Raw genomic sequence first — 9,504 nt, 5'->3', positions numbered from 1 at the left:
TCTATGTTGCATATTTACTCAGTCACTCCAAGATTCTGCCATACCGCAGGACTGGAAGATGGCGAAGATTGTCCCTATTCACAAATCAGGCAGCTGCCACATCGTTAATAACTACCGCCCCATTTCACTCACATCTATAGTATATAAAATTCTTGAACGCATACTCCAACGTAGTTAAGTACCTTGAAGAAAAATGCTTCTTCTATCACTTGCAGCACGGGTTTCGAAACCTCTTTTCATGTGAAACTCAAGTAGTCAGTTTTGTTCACGACATCTTTCTCCACGCGGACAATAATCATCAGACTGACGCCGCTTTCTTAGACTTTCGCAAGGCCTTCGATATGGTGCCGCACTCTAAGCTTCTATACAAACTCTATCTGCTTAACCTCGACCCGTATGTCGTCCATTGGATAGCTCAATTTCTGACTAATCGTACGTTATTTGTTACTTGCAACAACCACCAATCCCCAGATGTACCTGTGCTTTCTGGTGTCCCTCAGGGTTCAGTCCTCGGCCCTCTCCTTTTCCTTATCTATATAAATGACCTTCCTTCGGGCATATCTTCCACGATTTGTCTCTTTGCTGACGACTGTGTAGTGTACAGGCAAATCCTCTCTCCTTCTGACCAACTAACCTTACAAAGCGACCTTTAACTAATCCGGCATTGGTGCAATGAGTGGCAAATGCCTCTGAACATTGCACAGTGTCGCATTTTGTCGTTTTCTCGAAGACGGGTCTCCTGCCTTCCTCCTTTCCCCTACACTCTAAGTGATATCACATTAACCCGAGCAGATTCTTACAAATATCTTGGAATCCACCTTTCCTCCAACCTAACTTGGAACGAGCACATCAACCACATAATAACTAACGCTTCTCGCTCCCTAGGCTTTGTTAGACGCACCCTCAGGTTGGCGGGCTCCATCTTAAGCTCCTAACCTTCACGGCTCTTGTACGAAGCAAGCTGGAATATGCATCACCTATTTGGGACCCTCCTCAAAAGTATCTCTGCGACGCCCTAGAAGCCATCCAGAATCGGGCTGCCCGTTTCATTTCCACGACTACAAATTCGATCCCTTGTAACCGCGTTAAAATCAAACCTTAATCTCGACTCACTCGAACATCGTCGCCGTATTGCCAAGTTAGCCCTCTTCCATTGGTTCTTTTTCATCTTGCCACCGCACCAATCACCCATCACCTGCCTGAGTGTCATTTTTCCTCGCATCCACCACACTAATAAGGTCACATGCTTTCATTGTAATACCAATGCATTATCCAGATCATTCTTTTGTTCAACTGCCATCGAATGGAACAACCTCCCATCACCTCTCTCAACTATATCTACCATACACTATTTTGTACCGGCCTCGGTGGCTCAGTCGGTAGCGTGTTCGCCTTCTGATCCCGAGATCGCGGGTTCGAACCCGGCCGAGGACGCCAGCAACTTGGTGGCAGGGTACAAGTTGCTTAGACACGCCGTCTTCCGCGAGGGACGTTAAATACGGGGTGCCGTGTGATGAGGTTTCATCGCACGTTAAAGAACCCTCAGGTGGGCAAAAGCAATCCACAGACCGACCGCTGTGGCGTCGCTCATGATCTCAGTTGTCTCGCGACGTAAACCCCCAATTATTATTATTATTAACTATTTTGTAACACCCTCTCCCGTTCACTCCACCCACAAGACCACCACGCTTGTATGTCAGTTGCTATGAAATTTTTCACCTCCCCCTTATCATATTTGTTAATTATCTGTACTTACGTGAACGAACTCCCTGTTTCACGCTTTAATACTTGTTTTCATATAAGATTGTACTGTCGTCGTTTCTTTATTTTCCTGTTTACTTACTGCTAATTGTGTTGTTCTTTTCCGCTTGCTTGTTTGTTTCTATCAAGTTGCCGTAAATGTATCTTACGCTCGAGTTCCCACCCCCCATGTAATGTCCTCCGGACCCTTGGGGTTCTCGAAATAAATAAAGAAATATGAATGTTACACTAGTGCGTGCAAGTAGCATCTGATGTAGGCCCACGGTCTCGTCATGATACAGTGAGGAATACTGCTGCACACTTGATTCAAAGCATTGCTGAGAGTTAGCTTGTTTCCCGACTGATTGTGTGCTGAACTGAACTTGCATTTTTGTAAAACAACTTCAATATAATGCAGTCGTAGAGAGATAGTTTCCTTGTTTTTGTGGCATATTGCCCTCATTTCATCTGCTTTCTCTTGGGCCCCGTTTGGGCTATCGCGGCCTCAATGGGGGTCCTGACACACTGTTCGGGAAACACTGAGGCATACTGTATATTGTTACATGTTGTAGTGTACTGAAGCCAGCTTCACTGTTGTATTGTTTCTTCGCATGATTACTTCTTCAACATTACTTGAATGAGGAATGCGGAGAATGAGGAAATGTATGCCTTGCATGTTCTGGATGTGCTCTATTTGCTGACCCCTGCTGTTGGGCTAAAATCCAGCAACTACACAAAAAGATTAACAAATGCAGAACAGGAGACAGAAACACGGACACAATGACACAATTGAGATCATGATATGCTGTCAATTTTTTTCTGTGTCTCTGGTTCTACATCTTGTGAACATGCGCCACATTGCCAGCACCCTGCTACTCCACTGCCAGCACTCTTGCTACGAAGAGAGCCTCTCAGCAATAAAAATGCGGATTGTCAAATGCACGTAAACAGTGGTTACATTTTTTGGGGGTTCGCTCATCTAATGTTTATGCCAGAAAATGCTCCCCTAGTTCACATGGCATACTGAATATGAGTGTGCTCCACAGCCACAAACTACATTGTAAATTAGCACTGCAGTATGTTTATTGGCACACATGAAATTACCCTTCATAAGTGCATCATGCAAGCTGATTGATTCTGATGCCAACTGCTCATGAAATAACGTGGGGTGGGGTGAAAGACACTGGAATCACATGTTGCGTCACTAGCAGTGCCGTACTCACTCAGCAGTGACATCACAAGCAGTGATTTTTCACTGAAGCCTGCAATTCAACGATGTAATTTACATCTTGATTGCAGAAAAAGTAAGCACATGTTTGTTATTACTTGGTATACAGTTGAAACTTGTTAATGTGATGACGGTCATTCTCGTTGATTTTGGCAATGAAACCATTTTAGGATAAAAAACACCTGTCAAGGTGTAAGCTATGAAAAGTAGTAAATTGAGTGAGGCATTTTAAATTGCCTTTTTTCCTTTATATTTTCAGTGCTGACATACATCAGCTTGTGTAACTGTCAACCTGGGCTATTCCAGCCAAAACCAGCCAGAGATGTAGCTTGACTCTGTTAAATATCACTGAAAAAAATTGTGTGCATTTTTTAGATGATGCATATATCGAATGTAACTCATCATTTTGTTTTCTTGAACAATGGGGGCACATTAAACTGTGCCGAAATATGAAGTTGTCCCTTACGAGCTTCCTTCTGACATCTACATATGCATCATTTGTGCGCTTTCCTTGCCTGGTGTTAGAGGGGAACCACGGCTCTGCCATCCCAAAGGGTATGTAGAACGAGAATAAATCTGGTGACGTGGTGAGAACTCGAGAAAGGAACACATTTGGAGTCAAGTTTACAATAAATTTCTGACACATTAGCATTCTTGAAGGAGCCCCAGATTATTTATGCTTGTAACTGATTGCTTGTGATTAGCTTCACATAAAAATATCAAGCTGATCTATATTCATTGTTTAACCATGTGTTTGAGAATAACAAGCACTTGCAAAAAATTACTTTTTTTTTTTCAGATAGTATATTCACATATAGGTCGTTTAAAAGAAATCTTCCCTGATTTGTATAACTAGTCCTCTCCTGCAACATATTGAAAATCTAGAGGTTTATTTTTCTTTAAGAAAAATTTTAAAAAATCGTCACCATAATGTGCTGCAGCTTGTTCGTCAGTTGAGGCCATCTAGGAAGCAAAAAAAAAAAATATTTTGAGAAACTAGCGGTTGTATTTGCTCTTACGCAAGAAAAATGTTTCGTCAGCTGATTCATATCCCATCTGTATGACGCTATAGCACACTTTGAACAAATTCTGCATTCAACCGTTCTGCCCAGTTCTACAGATTAATTGCAGTCGCTGCTTCATAACAGCTTTGTCAACATTTATGATTGTTTTCACATACCTGAAGTCATCTGGAAAGTGAACAAATCTCATCATTTCAAGGGCATACCCTCTCCTATAGCATATTCAGAATCTGCTGGCATGTGTTTTCTGTAGGTCTTATAGCATCAGCTGACCATATTGGCTCAGATCATGTCAGAATGCGACGTAACAGCTTTTGGAAACAATTTATTATGATCTCGTGTGCCCTTCAACCACAACAGAAAAAAAAAAAAACAGTCTTTCTTTCAGTGGAAATAGGTGTTTTTGCTGCATTAACAGAAGGTGGCTCAAATTAATTGTGTACCTCCTTGTGGCCTGGGTGGAGCATGCCTCACTGTGCTTTATGTCCAGTAATTTCTTCTCCAACCGCATCTCTTTGGCAGTGAGCCACAACGTATGCAGTCTTCAAGCTTTCTTTCACCCGGAAGAACAGCTTACAGCTCTGCAGGCATCAGAATATTTGCACGCAATAAGGGGCTACAATCTAGCCCTATAGATGCTAACGTTTTAAATGGTACTGCGAACACAGTCATAGTACCCTATATCACGGCAAAAAGCAATTATGTCAAAGCTATGCTTGTGGAGGCAAAGTCACGCTTGCCAAAGCCAAAGAGGCAAAGTGATGCTTATGGAGGGTTTTATTATGCCCTGCTGCTCAGTGTATGGCTTCTGTTTTTAGCTGGAACAAACCAATAAAAAAAAAATCTGAGGAAAGAGATATGCCACCTTCAGTTGTCATCGACAAAGCAAACTAAGTCAATAATGGTGGTTGTTATTAACTCTGCTATGTGATTGTCTTCATGTAAATTCACCTCTTTGGTACTGTGGTATCAAGTAGCTTCCTTGTAGCGTAACATATATGTGACCACATAGAGGACAAAGAGGAGGAATTAGCTAGTCTGGCGTAGGAGCTCTCACACTGGCATAGCTGGTCAAAAAGAAAATGTGGGCCATACATCACATAAGACACAAATACCAGTATATTTTCAGCAAGCACTGGTTAATTTCTAGTAGGTGCAGTGCATATAGCATGTCCATGGACTGATTTTTTATTCTTAGAGAAATAATATTTTTGCAGTTATAAAGGATGACAACATGTTCTACATCCGAAGCGAATGCACTAATTAGGTCTCGTTTAATTATTAAAAATAGAAGGTCGGTGCAAATGCAATGTCAGTTTCCCTATGTGCCGCTATAGTTTTCCAAAGTATGCTCGTGACCATTTAGTGCGAGGACATGGCCCCGAAATAATGGCTGTGTGAGAGTAAGTCCCGGAGCGTTCTTTTTGCCTTTTCACTTGAACGTGAGGAAGAAACAACGCTGCAGAACTGCAAGCAGCACATTTAATGTAATGTCGTACAGGATGCAAGTTTTACAGCGATTTCATATTTCAGCACAATATTTATAAGCTGTAAAAATGGGTGCAAGGGTACCATACAGTGAAGTAGCTGGTACCGTAAATTTTAGACCTCTTCTTGGCGTGGGTGCTTGACATAAAGAGTGACTGCTAATAAACGTACTTGGGGATTTCTGAATGCGAAGATCATAGGAGAGAAAGGAAGGCAAACAAAGACAACAGAGGGTGCCATTCATTTCTCACACTTCTGATTTCAGTTACTTCATTGCTCTTAGTTTTCTTCAGTTCCGACATCTGATAACCAGAATTTACACTGTATGTCCACGCGAATAAAAAAAGATGCAAAAATTCCTGTGAGAAAATTTCATGTTTTTTAATACCTTGAAAATGGCATTCTTCGGTTCCAGTGTATTCAAATACCAGTGAAAACAAAGTGCTTGAAGTATTATGTCTAGATACATCTTTTGCAGCTTTTGCATGGCAAATCGTTGTCTAGGAAGGTGCGCGAATCAATGTGGATGTTCCTGAAACTAGAATCTTATTTCGTTACACTTTGAGATTACCGTATGCTGGTTACCAACAAAATTAGGACCTCTGCTGACTCAAGTTATTCATTCGAGAGAAAATAGTTTTTTTCTTGCAAACACACACACAATTTCTTCACATTCATATGCAGCTTATTTGCAGAAATGCATTTCGAGAGTCTGTCGAGTACCTGTTCCGTGCGTTAATCAGAACGTAGGCTCACAAGGAAAACCACAGGCAGGTTCCGATTTCACGATTCTACGGTTCTGAGCCTGGAACACAGGCAGACACATACAGAGGGACAAACGCAACACATCCACACGGTATCGGAATCAGGCTTTTTCGTCCATCGTCACTTTTCAACTATACGATTTCACAACCAAGGCAGCCCTGCAGGAGAATGGCGATGTTCGCGACAATGTTCATAATATAGCAGGTGTCCACCATAGCTGGAACCAACACCGGGAACTCATTTGGTGACAAGACACGAATTCAGAGTTCGACATTCGACAGAGTTTGACAGGCGAGCAGCAGAACCATTAACTGCAGTCTCAACAGAATCCTGATAGCCAGCGAAGAATACAGTAAACGATTCGTCCAGACTCGGTACTCTCGTTCCCAGCCCACCGCAAAAAGCCTCACCCTGCGGGGAACTATTTTGAAACGCGGGAGCGAAAAGCCTTCGCTGCTATGAGGCTGTCGTTCCTGTCGACCAATCAGAGACGATTTATTTTGAAAGTTTGAATCTGAAGTGTTTGTATCGCAAAAGTTGATTTTTACAGCTTTATGTTTACATCGTGGATTTTTTCGTGATTTATTTCGAGGAGTTTATTCTCGAAGTTTATTTTGCGAAGTGTAAAACAGAGTGTTCCCGTCCACAGAGCTCTCGTTCGGGAAGCGTCTTTCGTCGTAGTTTTGGTGCCCCGCAGTGCTGTGACTGTATTTCATGCCTTACTAGTGGTATCTGGACCTGTTTCTGTGTGTGTACCTTGGAAGACCGAAAGCTGTTGGATTTCGTGAATTGAAGGTTAGTTGTGTGCATGTAATGCCATGTTTCGTGCACCTTTTGCGTTGTATTCTTCCTAGCGTGCGGGTTCCTATAACTTTATCCGCTCAGTGCGATTATTACCCTATTGTTACCTATTTCCTTATCCTCCATCTGTAATCTTGTGCTCTTACCCTGTTGGTTAACCTGTATCATCACTTAACATCAGGTTGATATCATGTGTGATGCTTCAGCGGCCCTGCTACAGGGTACCGGTGCTCTAAAGATCTTCCTTTTTTGTTATTAATTCAGAATAACTCAGCTTGGGTCATGCATATTTTCCCCGAGTGTGGAAGGAATATGTACAGAATGTAAATAATTGCGGATATTATAACTCAACGTGCATTGTTTTCACCCTGTTCAGGTAATGCCTTACTGACACCCTTGCTGTAGCCCCAGTTGTCATAGTTAATTAATCTTACTGCTAACAAACAAAACCATTCTCTTTGGACCTCAAGTAACAGCATATGTGGGAAGTCTGGTTAACCTGTGCACGAGTTTGGCATATTTTATGTGACACATAATGTATTATCCCTTGTTAAATCTAACTTCCTAACTCACTTTATTGTTTCAGATGCCTACAAGAAACATATCTTAGAGCTATCATCTAGCATGATCTGTAAAGGTGTTGAAGACGCTGTACATCAGGCAAGAGTGTGATTGTTCAACAGTCATGTCAGAGGGATGATGAACGATGTCAATAAAAAATAAAAAATAGAAGCTGCATGATTTGTTATTTCCTAATATACACAGCACAATAGGGTGCACAAATTATACAGGATCACCACGAGAGACTTGGACTTATTTGCATGTAGGACCCAACGTAGGTCCCACAATCAAATAGGATCCTGTTTATATGTAGGATCGCATTTGCATGTAGGTCCCACAACCAAATAGGATCCTGTTTATATGTAGGATCGCATTTGCATGTAGGACCCACAATTAAACAGGATCCTATTTGTATGTAGGTTCCTTCATCATGTAGGACCTGGTGTCATAATACCATATGGAGTCAAGTAGGAATTTCCAATAGGGGCATAGTGCCTGCCCAGCATAAAGCCTGTTGTACACTTCAGTGTAATAGGGAAAGAGACGAAAAGTGGACCAGGCTATGCTTTTGGGAGAGGGGTGACCGCCCCCCCCCCCCTCTTGGGACTGCCTCTGCACTAAAGTGTCTTCACATGGCAAGCAGTATAAATGTGCATGTCCTCGTACGCTCTTCCAAGTTTCTCTGAAATAACCATCCCCCGTATGCGAGATGACTATGAAAGAAACGTTAGATCTGACCTGAATAAAGCAGTACATGTATCATAGCTCTGTACACAAGGGAAATGCAAGGAAGTAACTTATCTGTTATGGAAAGGGATAGCACCCGTGACTGACAATATTTTTCTCCTGTACGCACATCTCAACTGTTGGCGCACAAAACGACGAGATCGTACATCACAGATACAACGTAGATTTTATATACGTGCAAGAGGAGTGGACAGCTAACGGGATATGTTTCCCATACTGGAATGAGTTAACACACATATGCCAACAAAGGAACAATGGCATATAGCAGGAACGTAATGGCTAAAGCATTCACCGCTTGTGTTCGCTGCAGGCAGTACTTGACCACTGTTCATGTCGTGATTACTCTACTCACGTCAACGATTCGACTGACGGATGCCGGATGCCACACGACTAAGTGTCAAACATATGGTACCATATAGCCTGAATGGACTCCTGTCTCTATGTCTTTCCTTATCACTAAATTACCAGCACCGCGAGATGGCTAAAGTTTCGGGGGGTCGAACGGCACTTCTGGATCACTTGGCGTGGAATGGCCCATCTACAAAAACTCGCAGGAAAAGGGTGTTTGGCTGGGGACGCATGCAGGAATATTGCTAGTAAGAGCTGTCGGAATGTAGGTAAATTTTGTTCTTGTTCTTTACATTGGGCTTTGTTGGGCGCCCCGAGGTTTCCACATGTTTCTACAAGTTTCCACAGCCGATATGGTACCCTTTTGTCGCATTCATGTAAACGTAGCTATGGTCTTATTCTGTCTTGAACATGGATTTCACACGCAATACTTGAGAGAGTATAGACAGATATGAGGGGGGGGGGGGTACTCGGGTAGAAATGATGTTATTGGAAACAGACCTATATGTCAATAGTCTGCTGGTGCGCCCCAGGTTGGTGTCACTGGAAACTGGGAAGATGATGATGACGATTGGAAGTTTAGTGGCGCAACAAAACGGGGAAGGTACCCTTACATATTGGTGTGGCTGGTGCCCAACATGTGCGGGACAGATGTCGTATACTTCCCTATCAATACTACGAAGGAAGAGTATACCACGACCGAGGTAATCCATTTCAGGCAATACACATTTTACTGCTCCTCATTTGAAGAGAGTTGGATCACACATCACTTGACATGTGTCACAGGTTGCTTAGGAACATATT

This window comes from Ornithodoros turicata, chromosome 1, assembly GCF_037126465.1.
Source record: "Ornithodoros turicata isolate Travis chromosome 1, ASM3712646v1, whole genome shotgun sequence".
Classification (NCBI taxonomy): domain Eukaryota; kingdom Metazoa; phylum Arthropoda; class Arachnida; order Ixodida; family Argasidae; genus Ornithodoros; species Ornithodoros turicata.
This window is presented reverse-complemented; position numbering follows the sequence as displayed.